The sequence below is a fragment of the Sciurus carolinensis genome, unplaced genomic scaffold (genome assembly GCF_902686445.1).
Source record: "Sciurus carolinensis unplaced genomic scaffold, mSciCar1.2, whole genome shotgun sequence".
Taxonomy (NCBI): Eukaryota; Metazoa; Chordata; class Mammalia; order Rodentia; family Sciuridae; genus Sciurus; species Sciurus carolinensis.
The window spans coordinates 69,302-92,773 of NW_025920226.1; the positions used below are offsets into that span (position 1 = coordinate 69,302).

At 38.8% G+C, this 23,472-nt stretch overlaps 1 pseudogene; it reads left to right on the forward strand.

Moving 5' to 3' along the window:
- Positions 1–6,588: 6,588 nt before the first annotated feature.
- Positions 6,589–12,653, forward strand: LOC124975217 (WASH complex subunit 4-like; annotated as a pseudogene).
- Positions 12,654–23,472: the final 10,819 nt, after the last annotated feature.

Below are 23,472 nucleotides of genomic sequence, written 5' to 3' on the forward strand. Positions count from 1 at the left end.
CAGATAATGTGAAATGCTCTACTCACTATTTAATAGTCTGAATTTCAGCTGTGGTAAATCTTAAGATTTTTTATAACTCTTCAAATTATTGTTTGATTTTTATTCTCTGTGACCATCTTACTCTTAATCTCAATGTCTTATTCCAAAATATACCTCATGCTTTTAGCTTGTGAGTGGTGGAGTTGGTAAATTCAATAGAATACACCTGTAAATTTTGACTCTTTCCTTTCTACTTCCATCTCTAATTTCTTGGAATACAGGCAAAATATCTAAAAATACAGAAGTTATATTTTCAAGAATGGGGAGGAATCCCACAGGCAAAGGAAGGTATAATGGAGGCTAAAAGAAATTAATTTCACAGAGGGGGAAATAAATCACCATACCTTGTCTGAGTAATTCTGAATAAATAATATACTTGTTTTATAATAGAAATACATACTTGATAAAAGAAAGTCATTGTCTCATACTATCTCAATGAATTCTTATAGGAAAATTGTAGATATTTATTGATTTAGTAGTCAGAAATTAAGATACAGTGAGAGCAGATAATGTGCATCACACACATAATCATAAATACTTAGGAGTCTGAGAGGAGGATCACAAGCTTGAGGCCAGCCTCAAGCATTTTAACAAGGCTCTGTTTTAAATTAAAAAGTAATAAAAAGGACTGGGGTTGAAGCTCGTGGTAGAGTGCCCCAGGGTTCAAACCCTAGCATCTTAAAAACAACAAAAAGCAAAACAAAAATATACCCACGAAAACCTAAGATGAAGAATCATGTACATAAAATTAAGTTTGAAGCTCATGGTAGAGTGCCTCTCTGGAGAATGCAAATAATAAATGTTGGAAAGAATGTGAGGAAAAAGGAACACCTGTTCATTGTTGGTGGGACTTCAAATTAGTACATCCACTCTGGAAAGAACTACAGGGATTCCTCAAAAACTAGGAATGGGTCCAACCTATTACCCAGCTATCCCACTTCTTGATATATATTGAAAAGACCTAAAATCAACACAGTACAGTGACACAGACACATCAATGTCTTTTGCAGCACAATCCATAATATCCAACCAAACTCAGGGACCAGACTTTATGCTATCAACAGATGAATGAACAATGAATATGTGGTATATATACACAATGGAGTTTTACTCAGCCTTAAAAAAGGATAAAATTATGGGCTGGAAAATGAATGGAACATCATGACATGTGTAAGAAGTCAGATACAGGGAGCCAATTGTCTAATGTTTTCTCTCATATGTGGAAACTAGACCAAAACAATAGGTGGGTAAGAGAAAGGAAGAAAAAATAAAATTGGGGAGTGAGGAGAACCCCATGAAAGTAGAAATCAGTGAAGTAGAAGGAGATCAAGAGGGAGGGAGGAAAGACAAGAAAGGGGAGGAATGGGGGAATGAATCTGATCATATTTTCCTATGTAATTTTGAAAAAAATCACAATTAATTTTATCTTTATATAAATGCATAGCATACTAATTTATAACAAAACTACTTATAAATGGAAGAAAGAGCACCAGAGTAGAGAAAAGGGAATAAGGGTAGATAGGAGGGGAAGGAACAGGAAATGATGGAAGACCACATAAAAATAAAAATAAAAAAGGCATATTGTGTGTGCATCTACAACTACAAAAAAAAAATTTTTTTAAAAACGAGCTGAGCAATAGCCAAGTGTAAAGGTGAACCAGGCAGAGGAAGGTCTGGGCATCTGAAAACGGTTCTGCTTTTTTTCACTGTGGGTTTTTTCTGAATCTAATTAAAGCTTGATTCTTTCCAGCTGTAGTGGCACAAATTGTTTTAAGATAAACTCTATCAAAATTAAAATCCATTAATCATTTTCTAAATTATTTTTTGCAATATAAAATGGAGGTTGGAACCATTTCTGCTTTGAAAAAATTGCTTACAATATTAAAAACTGTGTGTTTTTAAGGGCAAGTTAATGGTATGTTAAAATGGCAAAGGGACCCTCGGGTTCCCAGTGTTCCACTTTCACACCTCCCTCACGGAATTCCAACTATCCTTATTCTGATGTGTTTTCTACCTTTAAATACATCTAGCATTTTTAGCCTTTTCATTATGGAATAGAATATCATATGACTGTGATTTCAGATGAGATTTATTGAATAGACTCAATAAATGCAACTGGATTACAGAGATAATTTCTTTTACTATATTTGTCAATCAATCCAGAAACTTATTCTGAATATTTCAGAATCATATCCTGAGTTTTCTCTTTTGGGGAACTTCAATCTTCACATCAGCTTTGAGCTTGGGAAGATAATGAAACTTATTTGTTATAATGAGAATAATTAACAACACTCTAACAAAGTGGTCATTTCAAATGTGGTTCTATGGTGAAGACGTTCTCAATGACATCGATAACCAAATATTGAATTTCCTGGACAATTTCCATGTTAAACTTTGTGCCTTGAAACCCACACTGCTTATAAAGCATGATTCTAATTTATTATTATCAAACAAAATCATTATCAATGGTTTAGTTAACAGGATGATTTTGGCATGTTTTTGTTTCACTTTCATCTTCTGCCATTTCCTCTATAGCATTAGTTAAGAGCCTTACCCTAATTCAGTAAACTGAATTCTTCCATGTATTTAATTCTGAAATCTAACCAAAAACTCAGTTCTTATTTTCTGGTTATTTCCTAAACACAAAAAACGAATGTCTTTGTGGCCGTTGTGATTCACCATAGATTTACCCATTTCAAGTCCTGGAAAAAAAAGCAGCGGAAGGCCATGAAGAGAGGGCTCTGTGTGCAAGTCACCTTGTAACAGGAACCAGCAGACAACTTACCACTGATATAGAAACACTGGCCTGACATGCCGTCTCGCAAGCCCGATTCTATCAAACAGTTAGCTCTTACTCTAAGATTTAATTATTTTAGCATTAATAATAAATGCCTACAAACTGTAGCCATTTAACAATCATAGCTCATTATCACTCAACTCTAAAATTGTCAATGCTTTTTTTTTTTATAAAACACTTTAGCTTTTCATTTTTCCAATGGAACCTCAAACATTCCTTTGCTCCTTGGACATTCCAAAGGCGACCCTGGCCTGGAACTAGTTGCAGGTTGAAATCATATCCTTTGTTATTTCCCAAATTAAACCTTGCATGGAGATTCATTTCTATCCTCCACCCCTTGGACATCTTTAAAGATTGCATTCTAAAAAAATTAATTATACTTTTTACTGCCCTTACTGGCAAAACCACTTCATCAATACCTAGTCGGCCATCATTGGTAATGAAACTTAGAAGATAATGAAAACCACTATGGTTAATGGGAAATGTTAACAATTTTTATTAACTATATTTGAAATGCATGCATTATGTAGAGACTAAGCATTTTTTCAGTAGAACATACTTGTATGGATGTTTGTTACAGTGATTGCTTGTGCCAGTTGTTGCTCAAATCTACATTTCAATATTTACTGGTTAGTCATGCTTTTGTCTTTGTAGTTTGAATACAATTTTTCTAATCAACAGCAATGAACTCAGAGAAAGTACATACTTGTTGGAAAAAATGAGTTCTGAAATTCTATTGTTTATGAATTTTATATTGAAAATATAATCTGGAGCTGTGGTTGTAACTCAGGAGCAGAGCACTTGCCTAGCATGGGAGAGGCACTGGGTTCGATCCTCAGCACCACATAAAAATAAGTGAATAAAATAAAGGAATTTGGTCCACCTACAGCTAAAAATTTTTTAAAAAAGAAAATATAATCCCACAAAATATTGATGTACTTTTGCCATCCATGCTGGTGAAACAATTGAACTCAAGAAATCTGAGAGTTCAAGTTGGTTAAACAATCAGTGTAAAACTGATCCATATGAGACATGTGCATTCAACTACATGGTTTAGCAAGTATAATTATAGTAATATGTTTAAAGATTATCTTTTGAACTCAATACAAGATAGATTTTCAACACGTATCATACTCTATTTTCATCTTTATATTTCTTTATGTAATGTGAACTAATAAGCAGTATATGTCCATTAAATAAATAAGTGAAAGGAAGTTCAATAGAGTAGAGGAAAGAGAATAGAGGTAGAGAAGGAAGGAAAATCTTGGGTGCACTATGTACCAATGAGAAGTAAATAAAATTCCATGCATGTTTGATTCTGTCCAAATGAACCCAACTACTATGTATAAATGTAATACTCTAAGTAAAAAAAGAAAGACAAAGCAATATATGGCTGTGCTATCAGAACTCCACAGACAATAAAACAATTCCATTTTATGTCAATGTCATCAGATACTTTAAATAAAGTCAATTAATTCCTGAAAAAGTTGAGTTCTTAAGTCAATTTATGAAATCAAATGTCACTAGATTTTTGTTTTGTCAAAGCATAATCATCAGATATTACTCTGAATGCTGTTAATATTAGTTATCATAATCTATCAACTGAAAAAGAACTATCAATATTTATACACATGCATATATATACACACACACAGATACGCACCTGACATAGACCAAATGCAAAAGAATTACAAAGTTTTAGTTCTGGAGCTCTTGAAAGAAAACATAACAACAAATTCTACATTATATTATGCCCTTTTTCTCTTTGAAATCATTATCAGTAGTATCTTCGAAATGTCTGCCCTTGGAAGAACTATTTTAGAAATCAACCTAAAGATCTCAGTGTGGCATTTATAATTTTGAGAACAATATTCTATATTTTAGTTAAAATTTATTCAAAGTGAGACTTTAGTCCAAATGTTCAGTTAATGGACTGCTAAAATACAACCCTATGAAGCTTTTAGCACATTGTGGATAATTTAAAACAAAGCTTGAAATATGAAAAAAACTAATCAAATGTCTTTTTCTTGCATAAATACTTATGAAAAAAAGACACTGGCAGGTACAGAGAGAAATACAGTACCTGTAAACATTTAGGCTTTGATATGTTCACATTTGAATAGAAAAAAATTAAGAATTGATGAACCAATGCTATATTTTTGACAGTATTCTGTGAACTATCCATCAATTAAAAATATTCTGGTCTGATATTAAAGATCAATTGAGGGAGTAAAGCATTTCAAGAAATTAAGCAAATAAATCAACTGTGATAAAGCTCATGACCATATTTATGAAAATTGAAAATGAAATATTAAAAGTAATTGGCATTAGAAATATGTATCCTGGAATTTGGAACATATATATATGCAGCAAGAATATTATGAATTGCTTATTTAAAAACCATACCTAATTAATATAAGGAAGTTATTTTTAAATTTTTTCTGTAATATGTTAATCAATTAAACAGAAGCCAAAATTCTGTGCAGATACATAGAAGATGTCCAAGCATTGGCTCTTGCCTTCAGGCCGCCAGTGTACCACCTGTGCACCCTGGAAATCACCCAAATAGCACTGAATCCTATTAAATAGTAGTTTTTCTCTTTCCCCATATTTTCTTTATTAAAGACCTCAGTAATTGTCAAGTAGAACTTCCTGTCAGGAGGAACTGAACAGTGGACAAGAGTTACCTTCCAGATAGGAGAAAAATCTTGGCCCACCAGGAAGCCATGACATTTTAATTAGCTGGAACATCATATCAGCAGTCAATCCTGAACATGGCATTTCATGTTTTTGTGAACACCTAACTGGCAACCCCTGATTCAGTTTTCCTGGGATACCTCATTCACATAAATTCCTCCTTATTATTTTACTGTGTCAGCCACCCTAATTATTCAACAACCAACCAGCACTATCAGACTGAGCATGACCACTCAAAGGCACTCACAGGGCAACATCCTGGGCTACTCAAACTAGAGAAAGAATAAGGGGATTCTGCTTGCTCTAGCACCAGCAAAAGTACAGATTTTTATAAAAGAATAAAAAAACCACAAAACAAATAATGGTGCCAGACTAAGCAACGCAGTTGAAAATTTCCTCCTATTTGAGATCTTGTTGAAACGTAAGAATCCTGTGGTGGGAGCTACACCATGCAAATCTACATTTAGTTACTCACAGTAGCTTCCAAGTAGTTCCACCTTAATTGAATCTGTCAGGGACCAAGAAGAAGTTCTCATTCTGAGGACGTTCTGACCTTTACGATAAGCAGCAGCCCAGGGAGCATTTTGCGGTTGCCTCCCCTGCACAAACACCCTGCAGCTGACTCAGGCACCCTGCAGCTGAAGGCTGATGGATTCCCGGAGCGCTCCCCGTTCCCACTCCAGGCTGATAGTTCTGCCTATGGCCCGCCAGCGTGAACTTGCACCTTATCAGGAGCCCAAAAGAAAAACACAGCCAACCAGCCTGTGTCTCATCATACCCCTCATTCCCTCAGCATAAATACCCTTGAGAACAATAAAAATTTGCAGCTTGATCAGAATTCCTGTCTTGCTGTCACTCCCTGTGTCTCTTGTCCCTTCATTCCTTCTCTCTTAGGTTTGCCATCCTGCGTTGATGTCCCGCGGGTCGGGACAGAATCCAAGCTTAGCAGCTTTCTTGATCCCTGCTTGGAGGAGTTCAGTGGAAATCCTCATTGCAGGTGCTGGGCACCCCCTTCTACAGAGCCTGACCTTGACTGCCCTATTGTTTAAGCAGCCATGTTGCCCAGCCTGTGGGCTCAGATTGGACTGGAATGGAAGGTAAAATTCTTTTCTTCTTTGCATATCAGTTTGGGAAGTTCCTTTTGACACTTTTCAAACTCCCTGATTCTTTCCACAGCTGTATCCGGTCTACTGCTGAGCCATCACAGGACTTTTCATTTGTGTCAGTGACTTTAATTCTATCATTTCCTTTCGATTCCTCAATACCATGCCCATCCTCCATTTGTATTGCCCATATCTTCTTTCATGTTGTCCCCATCAGATCCCTTCACATATTGATTATTCCCAACCTGATGGTTTTACCTTCTTTATCATATCTGGATCTGGATCAGATACTTGCTTTGACTCTTTAGAGTTAGGTTTTTCTTGCTTTTTGCATGCCTATGATTTTTGACTGAAAGTCCAACATAATATGTCAGGTAATAGGAACTGAGGCAAACAGGCTTTTAAAAAAACAATTTTGCAGTTGTAGATGGACGGCATGTCTTTATTTTATTTGTTTACTTTTATATGCTTTGAGGGATCAAACCCAGTGCCTCCCTCATGCTAGGCAAGCATTCTGCCATGGAGCTACACCTCCAGCCCCAAAAACAGACTTTTTAATGAGAGTTTTTCTGTCTGGGAGTTAGACTGAGTTTAATGCATCCTGGAGCTATAGGTGTCAGAAGCCTTACTTTCCTCTCATGTCCTTGTTTGATTATTGTTTTTGTTGTTGTTTCTCCCCCATTGTCTTTGGGTTTCCCCGGAAACTTCCTTTTGAAGAGTCTTTCAGTTCTCCCAGTTGTAATCCACTGCTACTATAATGGACCCTGTTGTTATTGTGGCAAGATGCTGGACATGTCTATAATCTAATGATTAAATCTGAGGGCTTTCTTTTCTTTAGCAGGCATGAATCCCTGTACTCTGACTGTCAGAAGATTTTTTCAGCTTGTTATTTTTTTCCTCCCCTTATGTGAGTAATGGACTTCATTGGCTGTTTAATGGCCCTCAATCAGAGAAGATTTTGGAAGTTTTTCTTGGGAGCAGAACTTTGTTTTGAACACAGAAATCTCTGGGCATATTTCAAAATGGTGACTTTTTTATTTCCTCCCACCTGAAGCATGAGGGAATTTTCCCCCTGATTCTTCATGAAAAGAACCTGGTGAGTCTCCTGGGGGTAAAACTCACAAAAGTGTGGGGGATCTAAAGGTTGGGTCCCAGGAGTGTTCAAGTCTTCAGGTAGTCCATATTCCACCTCCACTGGTCAATTACTTTTCAATTGGTTCTACTTGTTCCTGGGTCCAGTTACTTCTGCTCTCCATAGACTGATTCTTTGAATTCACCTAAGTGTCCAAATTTCAATTCACTCTTTTGTTATGGATCTGTGATGGATCTAAGGAATGTTGTTTCTTTTCTATTTGGTTAGATTTTTTCTTGTTGTGAAGATGAGAGTGAAAATTTCCAAGCTCTTCTTCTTTTACCTTTATTTTATTCATTTATTTTTAATGTGGTGCTGAGAATTGAATCCAGTGCCTCACGCATGCCAGGCAAACACTATGCCACTGAGCCACAACCACAGCCCCCAAGCTCCTGATTGTAATTCTTGTTTCCTTTTTCTTGCTTTTTCGTGGCTATTTAACCCTTTATTTTTCAATTCCATTTTGATTTATTCACGGTGCTTTTGAATATATCTTTATAGATTACTATTTTTGTTCAAGGTATTTTATTACATATACCTAATATTTCACAGTCTATTATTTTTATTTTTAGCATAGCAAGTGAAATGTACAAAACTTACTTCTCTTTATGTCCCTTTATCTTTCCCCATTTATGATAGAATTCTCTCTGCATACACTGAGACTCACAACCAACAGTGTTATACTATTTGCTTTCAACTATCTACCATGAATTACAAATTGCAAGAGCCTCCTGTGTTCTTTCTTCTGGCCTGATATTCTAAGATATCCTTCTGTCATTTTCTTTCTAGTCAGAGAACTTGTGTTAACCACTCTTTTAGCATGTTCTTCTGTGACAGATTATGCTCTTGATTTAAAAATGTCTGAAGAACTGGTGCATATCTATGGTCATAGCTACTTGGCAGGCTGAGGCAAGAGGATCATGTGAGCCCAGGAGTTTTGGTTTTTTGTTTTGTTTTGTTTTGTTTTGTTTTTGTTTTGGTACCAGGGATTGAACCCAGGAGCACTCAACCACTGAGCCCCATCCCCAGCCCTTTTTATGTTTCTGTTTCTGTTTTGTTTTGTTTTGTTTTGTTTTGTTTTGTTTTGTTTTGAGACAGGGTCTCATAAATTGCTGACACTGGCTTTGAACTTGAGATCCTCCCTTCTCGGCCCCCACAGCAACTGGGATTAGAGGTGTGCACAACCATGCCCTGCCAAGTCCAAGAGTTCTAGACCAGTCCAGGCAACATAGCATCTCTTAAAATAAAAACACCCATCTCTGAAAATAAAAAATATCCTCAACACTCAAAAATAAATTTCTGGATTACTTCATTGTTCCTGAAGGGTATTTTTCATGGACTGACAGTCCTTTTACTTACATGCTTGAAGTCTTGTGTCACCATCTTCCCAAGTTTCTGATGGGAAATCTGCTGCTATGTGACTTGGGTCTTGTCTGTTGGTCAGATCTCATTTCTCTCTCACTGCTTTTGAGAGTTTTCTTTTCTTGTTAGATTTAACAGCTGTCATAAACTTGACTATGATGTGGATTTATTCTGGATTATCCTGTTTAGAGTTTACTCATGTTTTTCAGCCTATGAATTTATGTCTTTTGCCAAATTTGGGATCTTTTCAGTCACTCCTCCTTGGAAATTTTTTAACCCCACCCATTCTCTCTTCTCCTAAACTCCAAAGATGTGGATATTAGATCTTTTGCAACAGTGCAACAGTTCTTGAAGTACTGTTATTTTTTTCTTTTGTGCTTCAGTGTATTTTCTCTTTTGTTCAGATTGGGTAATTTCTATTGCTCAAACTTCAGGTTCACTTATCTTCGGTTCACTCCATTCTGTTAAACCCATCCATTGAGGTCTTATTTTGGTTGTATTTTTTTTGCAGGAAATCATCTGTCTGTAACTGGAAATTCCTATTTTCAGGACTTCTAAAAAAATGTTTCTTTATTCTTCATCATTGCCTGCCTACATTTTGTTTCCTTGATCTTGTTCAATGGGTGTTGTTCCCTCCTATATACCTATGAGAATTAAAATGATACTTCTGAAAAGTCTGTTGTAGATTGCTCCAATATTTGCATTTCCTTGGGCCCAGTAACTTTGTGGATTATCTTCTACAAGAAGTGTTTTGGAATTTTAGTCTGAAAGTGTGTGTGTACACTCATTGCCCCCAGGGCCATCAGTGTGCTTTGTCTCCACCTCACCCACCCTGTTCTTGATAAGCTCAGGAAGTATGTCCCACAGACACTGATTTAATATGATTGAGTATCATCTTCTCGTTCCTGCTACCTCAGGCAATTGCCAGGGCCACCGTTACAGTGTTTGGGTCTCAATTACTGGGTTGAAAAGTCATATCCAAACCATCGCTAGTCCTGGAATGCGTGGAAACAATTCCATCCCCCTTTCCTAGCATATTTAACTCCCAAAGAATCCAGATATTTTTTCAAGAGCAGTTCAGTCAAAAAATATATTTTTAAAAATATTTATTGACTATTTCTATCACTTTTGAGAAGGTAGGAAAATATTATGTGAACTTCTGATGTTATTTTTATGGAAAATAATTTCTTCCTGTCTATCACTTTCAAAAGGAAGCTCAGTTTCCTGAAGCACGGATTGCCTTGGCGTTTCAGGTAGTCTTTGTTAGCTGATTTTCAGGCACTTGCTTGATCACTGTCTTAAGTCTGGATGATGATAAAAATCCTTTTGGAAAATTATTACCTATTCTTTTGATTTTTCTATCAAAAATCTGAACTTACAAAATTACGTATTTCAGACATGTAAAAACTTGGCTAACAAAAATAATGAAGTGTGGCAAGACCAGCTTTGCTGCCTGGGCAGGTTGGTGCTGTGTCTGTGGGAGGCACTGGGGTGACGGCAGTGGAGACCCTGTCCCCTGTCTGGGAGTTTGACCATGTTGATGGTGGATCACAGAAAATGAATGCTGAAGTCCAACTTAAGAAATGTGGAAAATTTCTTCAGGAAGATACATCTCAATTGAGAAGAATTGAGGACGTGCTGGATGATTCAGTTGGAGACTTTGGCATTTCAATCTCAATCCTATAGCATTCAAGTTTTTACCTTATGAACGGTCTTCCCTTTTGGAACTCATAAAGACTGAAAACAAGGTCTTAAAGTCATTGCTATTTATGCTGCACTTTGTTGTGAAATTAAGACATTAAAATATGAGGCTAAAACTGTTTCAAAAATGTGCTTTTGTTTTATGAAGAAGCAACTACAGATTCCAGCATGGTGAAAGGTGATTGTCAAATTCAAATGGGGAGATTTATTTTATTCTTATAGGAACTGTCTTGTTTTGTTACAAGGTGCTATACAGTGATGAATGTAGTCCATCGGTAGGTCAGCCTCTATATCAGTAACAAGATTGCACCCAAAATTATAGACTCAACTGGCGTTCATTTTTAGTTTTTTTGACAGGTTGTGTATGAGCACTTGGGAGAATACAGACAGTTTTGCTCACCCTTGATGAAATTATTGATAATCATATCACACTGAAAGACCATGGGACTATGCACAAAAGGTTACTAAAGTCTGTACATCTAAAGGCTTTCAAATTTGGAACTCAGGAAGAAAAACTAAAGTCACTTGAAAAGTTCTTGTTAAAGCTAGAAGGGCAGTTACTTGATGAACTGATATTTCAGGCCTGTATAGAACAACAGTTTGAATCTCTCGATGGCAGAGAATCTGTGTCAAACAACAGCATTTTTGCTGAAGAGTTTGCACATAGTATTTACTCAGTTTTTGCAAATAAAGAAGCCAAACTTGGAGAACCTTCTGAAATTGACCAGAGAGACAAGTATGTTGAAATTTTTGGACTCCCTGTACTGCACTTTCAAATTTTTCAAACTATTATTAAAAAGTTTTAAAAGTCTTCATTGGAAATTTGTAAGAAGGTACAAATCATCATATTAACTGCTAATATTATTTGGTTTTCTGATAATTTTCTGATCCAGAAAATACCAGGCAGCTGCTAAACTTGTAGACAGAAAATCTTCACGCTGTTAAAATACATAGGAATAATTTCTTACAGCAGAAAGCTCAATCACTTACCAAATCCTTGCACTACCCGACAAAGCAGCCACGCAGCCTGTAAGTTTGTATTTATTCTCACCTGGGACCCTTTATTTATCACACTTCTTGGACCATCAGATGCATCATCCCAATAACTTCTCACTGGAAGAAGTTCTTTCATGACTTCCTTCAGGGTCCCCCTGAGCTGTTGCTCATGACTCTTTTGATCATCTTAGGTGCCTCCTGAAAACTGGAAGTGTTACTCTAAGACCTTGCTTTTTCAATGTCCTGTACTTCTAAATCGATGTTTAATGATATTTCAGCACCATTAGATGCAAAACCAAAACTCTCACTATTGGTATCTTTCATCTAATGGAATCATGGCTCTGTAGAGACTGGTTTTTCTCAGAGTTTATGCTAGGGGTTGCTTTGTACCCCTAAAGCATATTCCAGATTTTTATGCAATTCCTTTTCAGACTTAGTTCTGGAGATTGATGGATTGCCTGACAATGTGGCTACCCACCTACCTCATTGTGCGATTCTACCCTTAGTCAAAGATGTACAGTCTTACTGTCTTTCTGAGCTCACGGATGATGAAAATGGAATCTATTTTATCTGAAGAGCAGAGAATGGATAAATTTGCTGAGGACCTCCCCAATAGATGTAATATTTTTATACAAGTAGTTGCATCTTTTTTCTTAAAATATTGTGGGGGTAAATTCCTTTGTTAATTTATAGAAGTTACAATTAGAAAAAACTGAGAAAGGATAAGGATAAGTTTTTTTTGTTAAAAACAAATTGTTTTGGTTATGTGTACTTTGTTAATGTGAATTTCCTTATGCCTAAAGCTCTGTATTCTTTTTAGGTATGACATTTTAACTGCATCTCATAAATTTTAATATTATATTTTTATTATCAGTTCAAAATATTTTAAAATTTTAATTCTGTGTGTTTTTATATGATATTTCTTAATTTAAAAATATGTGAGGATTTCCTAGTTATCTTTTTATTAAAAATTTGTAAAGGCCTAGCCTGTGCTCAGCACTAAAAAACATGTCATGTTTACTTGGAAAGAATGTAAAATTTTTATCTGTCAGTTGCATTGTTCTGTACATGAAAAGAGGGTTATGTTTATAAATGATTTTGTCTGTGTATTCAATTAGTTACTGAAAGAGTTGGATCAGAATCGTCTACCATTTTGTGAGTTTGTCTATTTAATTTTGTATGGTCAGTTTTTGCTTTATGTTTTGAGACTATATAAGTTTAGAATTGTTAAAAAAAAAAAAGGTAAGGAAGTGACATTAAATCTCCAGACATCATTGGACTTCCTGGACTCATACATAATCATAGTACCTTTGTAAAATCACAGAGACAATAAGAGGTTGTGATATTTCCTCTCTTAAAGACATTTTTTTTTTCAGTACAAACTTGGGCCTGTAGTCCCTGGAGCTAAGCTGGGTTTCTCCTCCCTGTTTGTCCTGATTCTTTTTCTCACTCACTCCAGGTGATCAGCCAAAATACATTTGACAAAAACAGCAATTTTGCCCACTCCCAATCCACTTCCTTTTTTGTTCCCCATCACCACTTCAGTTTGGCCATAATTGTACCATTCCCATAACAACATCCATAAAACTGAATCTCTGCAAAGGGCTTATAAGAGGGTCGTCATATGAAGCCACTGACAGTGCTGAGCAGAGCCTGCAAGTCAGCATCTCACAAAAGAGACGACTGTCAAGGGAAATGATTCTTGTCAGCTCCAAATCAAACTGGCAGCTGATTGCCACTTCTGCATTTCTGAACTGTGGCATAGCAGCTTGTACTTCTCCTACATTCTTTCTATGCTGTAAGTCCTAGGATGGTCATTCCCTCCTGGCCTGCCTGGGATATTAGGGGTAAAACAGACTTATACAAGCACATCCAATCCGTAATGATGCACTGTTCTTCTGTTGTCTTAATGCAATCTTGTTTTTGAAGTTACTTGCTCTTTTAAATGTCCTTCTTGTGACTTTCTAAAGCATATTTTGACTGTATTATCCTTTTAAATGAAACAGATAGCCAAGTAAGTTAATCTTGGTCATGTGGTTTTTACTCAAATGCTGAACTTGCTCTGTGGTTAGAAGGTGGTCTGACCACCTAGTAACATAAGCACTTGTAGTCAGATGGCTGTTTGAATCCTAGCTGGTACTTTAACTCACTGTGTTACCAAGGACTAGTCACTATTACCTGTCAGAGACTTATTAGTAAAATAGGGACCATAATACCTTCCTTGCTGGGTGCCTATGAAGATTAAGTGAGATATTCCATGGAGAAATCAGTCATTTGCCTTAGTGACAGTAAGTACTCAGTAGGTACTGTGGTTAGTATTATTTGTTTGACCTTTTGGTGATTTCCTCCATGAGCCCTTGACTCAGTCATTGTTCACTAGCACACTAGGGTCCTGATCTGCTTATTGTAGAAAATGGTCAGGCACCCCACCACTTGTACCCTTCATACCTCCTTAACCAATTGTCAAACAGGGCCTTACCAATAGTGGGACAACCGGATGAGAGTGCTCCCACACCTCACTCCTGTGATGTGCCATGAGCCCACATCCCTGTGTCCTTGCCAAAGTGTTGAGTTGGAGTCTATTTGTGAGAGAACCATCAGAAACTCAGAAAAAGGAGCATTCTTTGAGACAACTGACCCCAGTCTCGGAAAGCAATCGAGTCCTTAAAAACAAACCAGAAAAAAGAGGAGGGTCCATTCTGTCCCAAGACAAATACCACAGGCAAGCCTTGAGTGGATCTTGGTACGCATCAAAGCACTATCGCGCTCCCTCTGCTCACAGAGAGAGACACGACAAACGTCTGAAGCTTTGGAAGTTTATTGTGCACAGTCCCTCTCCTACACTTCTCTTACTCCTAGCTTCCGCGCACTCCCAGCTTCTCTTCTCTCAGCTTCTCCCAGCTTCCGCACACTCCCAGCTTCCAGCTCAGCTTCAGCCTCCGCCTCCGCCGCTTCTTCCGCTTCTGCCCGCCTTACTCTCCCTCCCACCAGGCTTATATACACTTCAACCAATCAGGGGAGAGTACACGAGGTAAACGCGGACAGCTGCAAGCATAGGATAGGTACATGAGGGGAGCATGCTCTAGTCACATCGTTAACTAGCCAATCATTGGAATTCGCTGGTTGTTTACTGTATAGCTGGCCGCTTTTGGCTCAGCGTCAGGCGCCATCTTGACCATGCCCAAGGCTGGGGGTCTTGGAAACCCCGACATATCCCCCTTCTTTACTATTAAACTAAGGCTCGGGACCGTGTCTGTCTTAGGCTGAGTGGTCAGCATATGTCCTTACCTGTCATCAGAGCCTGCAGAGCATGCTGCAGCTCCTGTCTTAGGTTGGTACACAGCCACCTCCTTCATTACCCATCTTTGACTACCGGTCCAGCATCAAGAGCCATACTAATGGGGGGCTGTCGGCCTTTAGGGCGGTCATGGCCTGATGAAAGATAATTTGATCTCTCTATTGGCTAGCTCGTAGATGCATGCCAAAACGAATGAAGAGAAGGAGGCCAAGGCAGAGGAGTACCACCATAGCTCCTAAGCCTGCCCGCTGTTTGACAAATCTATAAGCAGAAGAAAAACCACATAGCCATATTAAACACAGAAACAATATACATCCCAATGGAGTTACAATATGGGCAACACAAAACAGCTCTCAGGGAATAAACGCATCCCAGTCCCAAAAGTTCTTGCAAGGTATCCACTTGTTCTTATAATGAGTCCACTCTCTGATAGAGTCTCTATGGTCTGTAAGGCTGCAGCTGCATTCTCGGCCAAATGATCGTTGTTATGGTTGTGTCAATGATGCTACTGCAAGGACTGTGATGGCAGTGATCACGGCTGTTGCAATGTCAAAGCCTCTTCTGTTTCTTGATAATAGCACTGGCAATTCTATATCTGCAACAGAAACTAGGACTGGTAGGAAGATAGAAATGTGCAAATTGCACGGGTGGCAAAAGAACCATTCCAGTATTGTGAGAGATAGCACACGGTTAGTGAACAGTTAAGAGGTGTTATTAGAAATGTTAGTTGGTAGAAACATAAAAGGGAGGAAATACACAAGCTGACGTGGGAGGAAAAGCAATATTACAGCTAGGGTCAGCAGAACGAGTTGCTCTACTCTGGGTCTGATTTGTAGTATGATTCCAACGGCAAAGTGCAGAAATTCCTCCTGTTAAAGCAAAGAAAGACTAGAGATATCCTTGTCACCAAAAACAGCACGACCTGAAAAATCATCAGTAGAATTGACAGGCTTGTAGAGGAATTGGTGAAAAACAAGAAAAGGAAGGATAAAAAATGTGTTAGTTAGAAATGAAAAATATGGCCAGGCTAACAATGGCCCATAGGTTCCGGGTTTGCCTTTCCGTCTGAGTTTTTGTTATTGGAGGAAGGCTCAGACTCGCCATTGCGAGGAGGAGCAGCATCACTTGCATGCTGTAAAACTCTGATTAGCCTTTCTGGAATCCAGACTGGAGTCTGTTGATCCTGTGGGAAAATACAAACAGACCCTCGGACCCAACGAAGGACTGGATCCGGTCCTTTCCAACAACCTGTCAGGATATCTTTCCATTTTGCCCATACTTGAGGAGTACTATGGGGATTATAATGTTGATCAGCTGCAGAATGGCCGTCCCTATCCAGAGTTAAGAAATTTAGAATGAAAAGAACTAAATTAAGTTTATCTTTAGGAGACTTGTAGGAGGTTCCTATTCCCCCTTTTTGTTTATTTAGACAATTTTTTAAAGTAAGATGTGCTCTTTCCACAATGCCCTGTCCTTGATGATTATAGGGGATGCCAGTGACTGATTGGATGTTAAATGTTTGTAAAAACAACCAGAAGCTTTTAGAAGTATAAGCAGGACCATTATCTGTTTTAATAACTTTAGGTATGCCCCAGCCAGCAAATGCTTGTAGGCAGTGTTGAATGACATCTTTCACCTTTTCTCCAGAATGAGCGGAAGCCATAATGACCCCTGAAGCAGTGTCTACTGACACATGTACATACTTAACAGTAACAAATTCAGAAATATGGGTTACATCCATCTGCCAAATATGACCAGGCAGCAGTCCCCTGGGGTTAACTCCAAAGGATTGTACTGGGATTAAAGGAGCACAATGTTGACAATTTTTTACTATTTGTCGAGCCATACATTTAGATATAGGAAATTTTCTGCTCAAAGTAGTGGAATTTACATGAAATTTTTCATGAAAGAGTTTTGCTTGTTCCTCTATGGAAAAAACAAAGATCGATTTGGTGGCCATATCTACCAAGTCATTAGCATTGGCCAAAGGTCCTGGTAAATTAGAATGAGCTCTAATATGTCCTACATAGAATAGATGTTTACGCTGTAGGATAAGGTTTTGTAGCGTAGTAAAATAAGAAGCTACCGTGGACATGGAAGAAATATGAGGTACCGTTTCAAGAACCTGTAAAGCGTTAACGATATATAAGCTATCGGATAGAAGATTGAATGGCTGATTATCTGCTAATTTAAAGGTTAATATTACAGCTGCAAGTTCAGTAACCTGTGCGGAGTTGGGTGGAACTATTATGGTGTGAAGTTGTTTACTGATAAGTACTGCACCTACTCCATTTTTGGAGCCATCAGTAAAAATGGTTACACAATCTTTAAGAGGCTGGACACTAGTCACTTTTGGAAAAACTATGGGAGTATTTTTACAGAATTGAATCCAGGGATGTTGGGGATAATGGTTATCGAACTGAGCTGAAGTGGAACAATATAATACTGACCAATCATCATCATTATTAATTAGCCATTTAATTTGCTGAGTGGAATAAGGAGTTATAATAATAGACGGATGGATTCCAAAAACAGTAATGCAAGATTCTATTCCCTTGAATATTACCTGAGCAATAGCTTGGGGATATGATTGCAATGTTTTAGCCGGAGAGCTAGGGAGATTTATACTTTGCAGAGGTCCTCCTTGCCAAACTATGCCAAAAGGGGTATGCTTCTCTGAGATTATGATTAAACTTAATGGTTGAGTAGGATCACAACGATCAACGTAACACTGCTGAAGTCTATTCTCTACTAGCTGTAAGGATATCCGTGCTTCGGGAGTAAGTTTCCTAGGGGAATTCAAGTCAGGATTACCTTTTAATATATCGAATAAAGGTTTTAATTCCCCTGTGGATAATTTTAAATAGGATCTGATCCAGTTAATGTCACCTAAGAGTTTCTGAAAATCGTTCAAGGTATTCAATTGATCTGTCCTGATGGTCAACCTTGTTGGTCTGACTGTAGTAGCAGTGAGCCTTGTACCCAGATATTCTTGGATCTCCTCTAATTGTAATTTTTCAGGAGCTATCGTTAGTCCTCTCTTTTCTAATGCTTGAGTTATAAATTGTAATGCTTCTAACAAAACTTCTTTTTCTGGATGGCAAATAAGTATGTCATCCATATAATGATAAATCAACAATCTCTTAAACTTTTGTCTAGTAGTTGTTAACGCTTTATCTACGTATATTTGACATATAGTAGGACTGTTAGTCATACCTGAGGCAACATGGTCCATTCAAATCTCTGGTCAGGCTGAGTGTGATTAAGAGAGGGCAAAGTAAAAGCAAATCTCCAACAATCATTTTTGTGTAAGGGTATAGAGAAAAAGCAATCTTTTAAATCCAGAATAATAGTAGGCCAATTTTTTGGTAGTGCAGTGACAAGAGGGAGTCCACATTGGATGGGTCCCATAGGGTACATTTGTTCGTTTATGACTTTTAAATCATGTAATAACCTCCATTTTCCTGATTTTTTCTTTGTTAAGAATATTGGAGTATTCCAAGGAGAGGTAGAATGTTGTAAGTGACCTGCTTGTACCTGCTCTTGTACTAACTTATGAGCTGCCTCTAGCTTCTCTTTTGTTAGGGGCCACTGTGGAATCCAGCGAGGCTTATCATCTTTCCATATTATAGGGATTGATGGTTTATCAGTGGCCCCTAGGAAAAACCCAATCCATGAGAATCATTTTTTGGTGGAAGTAAAGGCAGTGGTTGGGTAGATCCTTGACTATGTCTTCCTAATCCTTTTTTATCATCATAGTTCATATTTTGTAACATATTTCTTACAGGAGTCCCTTGGTAAGTCTGATCAGTGGTGAGTTTCATATCCATTTGCTGTAGGACGTCTCGTCCCCATAGGCTAATAGGAACATTACAGACATATGGCTGAAATATTCCTGTGTGTCCCTCTGTATCTTTCCACGATAATGAGGAAGCACTTTGATTGGGGCTTTCTGCCACTCCTAAGCCTCTCAAGCTCTGAGCTGCTGTGATCAATGGCCAGTGCTTTGGCCAGACCATTGCGCTAATAATACTTTTGTCTGCTCCCGTATCTAATAAACCTGTAAATTCCATATTTCCCACTTTTAATTTTAGGAGGGGCCTCTGTCCCATATCCATAGTAAGGTTTATTAAAGTGGTTCCTGTTGATCCAAAACCTCCTTGTCTTTTATTTGTATTTTTACTGGGCCACAAAGAATGTCGAATGGGCAATATAAGCATTTGTGCAATGCAATCCCCTGGAGAGATGACCGTAATTCCTTTTGGTGAAGAGACCAAGGCTTTTATTTGTCCAGTGAAATCAGGATCAATAACCCCTGGGTGTACTGTAAGTCCTTTTAGTGTTGAGGAACCTCTACCTAGTAATAGTCCTACACTGTTCTGTGGGATTTTTTTCATGCCAATCAGTATCAATCATCTGCACCCCCATATCTGGGGTTAGTATGAGTCTGGAGGTGGCACAGATGTCCAATCCGGCACTTCCTGAGGTGGCTCTGCGCTCCCCTTCTCTGTGGGAGGATACCACCGTCGGGGAACTTGTTGAATTACCCCGTATATTTGTTGCGGGCCCCGGGGAGGGCCCTGTCTCCCGTTTTTTTGAAGTTTAGGATTCAAGCCTAGGAAATTATCCTCCCTATCTCTAATAGGCTGACAGGCACTATTCCGATGACTTCCTCTTCTGCATCTTGGACATAGCCCTGGGTCATAAGGTGTAACAGATTTTACTATAGTTATCTCTTATCTTTTGTTAGGGCATTATCTCCTTGCTGCTGATTTAGTGCATCTATTGAAGTGTATTGGTCTTCTCCTATTAACATTTCTATCGGGAAACCTTGCCACTATGTTTCTGCAAGCAGTTTCAACAGCTGAGCTCTCCAATTAGACATTGTCCTCCAGATAACACTGCTCTGCATAGCTGTCTCCAATAGTCTTAACTGCGTCTTTAAAGTTTTTCTAATGGTTGATGGTATCTCCATTTGCTCCTCAAATACAGGCAGGTTCTACAAATTTTGAAGCTCTTTTTATTAGGCTTAGGTTTCTCCTACCTTTTCCCTTGTTCTTAAGTTTTCACTACCACTTGGTTATTCCTTTTGGGGGTTCTTTGTGTTAGACTTAGTTCCTTTTTTCCCTTGTTCTTAAATTTTTTGAGCAATTATTTTCTAGGTCACCACCACTCAATTTTTCCTCACTTTATTCTCTTTAAGCGTTCTTTTCTGTTATTATTAGATCCTGTTCATGAAGATCCCCCTTGTGGCACACTGAGCAGCTTTTCTTCTATAAACCCTGGGCTTATTTCTACTAGGGTTTGAACATATGATCATACAGTGGTTTCCTTATTTTCTAGTACTTCCCCAGTGTTTCTACTGTAGGGTATTCAAAAAGCCCTCAAGGGGAAACCTTTCCATAGTATCGAGAAATACTTTAGCTGTTTTTTCCTTTAATGGCGTCTCATGGTTTTTTAATAGCTCCCTGAGGGGTTGCTGCATTCTGAATAATGGCGTCTCATGGTTTTTTAATAGCTCCCTGAGGGGTTGCTGCATTCAGACCCCATTGTTACTAATTTGAATAGCTTTAGTTATGTCAGTTACAATAACAAACAGTGGCCTAGCTGCCAGGAGCAACAAGATTACTGAAAGGAAAACTATCAAGTGTGCATTAGAATTTTTATAGCGGCTTTTCACGTACTATCTACACCCTAATTGGACCGCTTCAAACGTGTTTCTACTTTCACTTTAATTAGACCGCGTTCCACGCGTCAGGACCGCTGATGGCGTATCCCGATACCTTTTGACCCGCGTTCCACGCGTCAGGACCGCTGATGGCGTATCCCAATACCTTTTGACCCGCGTTCTACGCGTCAGGATCCCGATACCTTTTAACCCGCGTTCTACGCGTCAGGACCGCTGATGGCGCGTCCCGATACCTTTCAACCGGACCGCACTCCGCGTGTCCCCAGGACCGCTGATAGCGTATCCTGATACCCTTTAACTTTTTTATAACTGGTTTAACTTGTATACAAAAAAAAATTTTTTCAAATATCTTACCTTGTTTTCTTTTATAAGGCCTTCATCTTCCCTTCATGTCCCGGGTCTCGGCACCAGTTATCGCGCTCCCTCTGCCCGCAGAGAGAGACACAACAAACGTCTGAAGCTTTGGAAGTTTATTGTGCACAGTCCCTCTCCTACACTTCTCTTACTCCTAGCTTCCGCGCACTCCCAGCTTCTCTTCTCTCAGCTTCTCCCAGCTTCCGCACACTCCCAGCTTCCAGCTCAGCTTCAGCCTCCGCCTCCGCCGCTTCTTCCGCTTCTGCCCGCCTTACTCTCCCTCCCACCAGGCTTATATACACTTCAACCAATCAGGGGAGAGTACACGAGGTAAACGCGGACAGCTGCAAGCATAGGATAGGTACACGAGGGGGGCATGCTCTAGTCACATCGTTAACTAGCCAATCATTGGAATTCGCTGGTTGTTTACTGTATAGCTGGCCGCTTTTGGCTCAGCGTCAGGTGCCATCTTGACCATGCCCAAGGCTGGGGGTCCTGGAAACCCCGACAAAGCACACTGGAGCAAACAAGGGAATACCTTAGGTATGTGAATTAATGGTAATTTTTAAGGCATGCCATTGGTACAATAGCTATTATCATTAAAACAGGAACAATAATACTACTGTAAAAAATGTCCTTAGTTTTAATATAGGCATGATGAAATAATTAGGAATGAAATGGATGGTCAGCAAGAGCGAGGGGAGAGGGAGGGAGAAAGTGTCATGCTGGCAGAGGTTAATATTAGGGTGAGAAAGGAATTGAAAATAAAGAGAAAGAGATACAGAATCTCAAAGGAAACATGCATGAGCCACTGAGAGGCAGAATGCTCTCAGGGACATGCCCTTGGCCCTTGTGAAGGGAGGGAAATGAGCAAGTGCAGGGAAAACCGGCGTGTATTTGTGCAGCTCCAACCTGGCTCTACCTCCAGTCTAGTCTAACTGCAGTCCAACTACAAAGACTGGAGTCCTAATCCAAGACAGGGCTTCTCACTCTCAAGATAGTCAGGATTCTCTTTTTAATGTGTACCTGCTTCCTAAATAAGCCCCTGCCTATGCCTTGTCTGGCTTATGCTGAAATACTTTTCCAAGAATCCCAGTCATACTGAGTCAAATTCCCCTCCCCTAAGTCATGGCTTCTCTCATGACAAGGAGAAAGATCTGTGTGTGCTCACTGTACTGTTCTTTCACTTTTCTATAAATATGAATCACAAAAAATCAGTGAATGCCATTTGGCCTTGACTTTCTATTCAATAAGATATTTGGCCTACCTGTGCTTATGTAGTGGCTAAGAAATGTTTTTCATCAATACCAAGAGACACTTGATCACTTTGGTAATACAGTTAATGTGTCTATCTGTCATATCAAGCTGGGGCTGGAAGTGTGAGTGATGATTGTTACCTAATCCTTTTTATTCCTGACATGAAATTTCCACTCCTGGGATTCCCTAACCCTTCCTTCCATTGGACGCATCTGGATGCCCTGCTGCTACATATGTCACCCCTCTTCAGGAAGGCTTCTGCTATCCATTCACCTGCCCCTCTTCTTTTTTGTATTATATGACCTAGAAGTCTGTCTCATTGATTGCTCCCTTGCTACCAGGTCTCTGAGATGCCAGCTCTGTTTAAATCTCCATCTGTTACCACGTGTCCATATGAGTCCACCTGTTATTCAACCTCCTGGGTTGGGATATGTAATCTGACTTTGCTTATCTGTCCGCTCTCTGCCCAACCAATTCCTGTCTGAATGGGTTATATGATGTCTTTCCCAGTTATTTGCGTAAGGAGGTTACAGGGTTGTCTCCCTTCTAACAGAAGTTTCATTAGCCTGTATTGAATATTTTCTGGTTTTCTCCTATTTTAAGTTTACAAAATCAACTATAGTAAATCTTTTTTGGGGGGGCACCAGGGATTTAACTCAGGGGCACTTGACCACTGAACCACATCCCCAGCCCTATTTTGTATTTTATTTAGAGATAGGGTCTCACTGAGTTACTTAGCACCTCACTTTTGCTGAGGCTGGCTTTGAACTTTGAATCCTCTACCTCAGCCTTCTGAGCTGCTGGGATTAAGGGCATGTACCACTGTGCCCACCAAATGGTGGGTCTTTTTAAGTTCTTGTAATATAATCTTCATTGGACTGGGATAGCAGAAAAATAATTTGCATTACAATTCATTGTTTCTCGGTGTGTATTTGCCTCTAAGCTGTAAGTTCTTTGAGGACAGGGGTTTATTCTGATCTTTTTCTCTGACCTTTAAATATGTGATAAATGGTAGGAACGCAGGAAGTGTTTGCTTTGTACCACAGA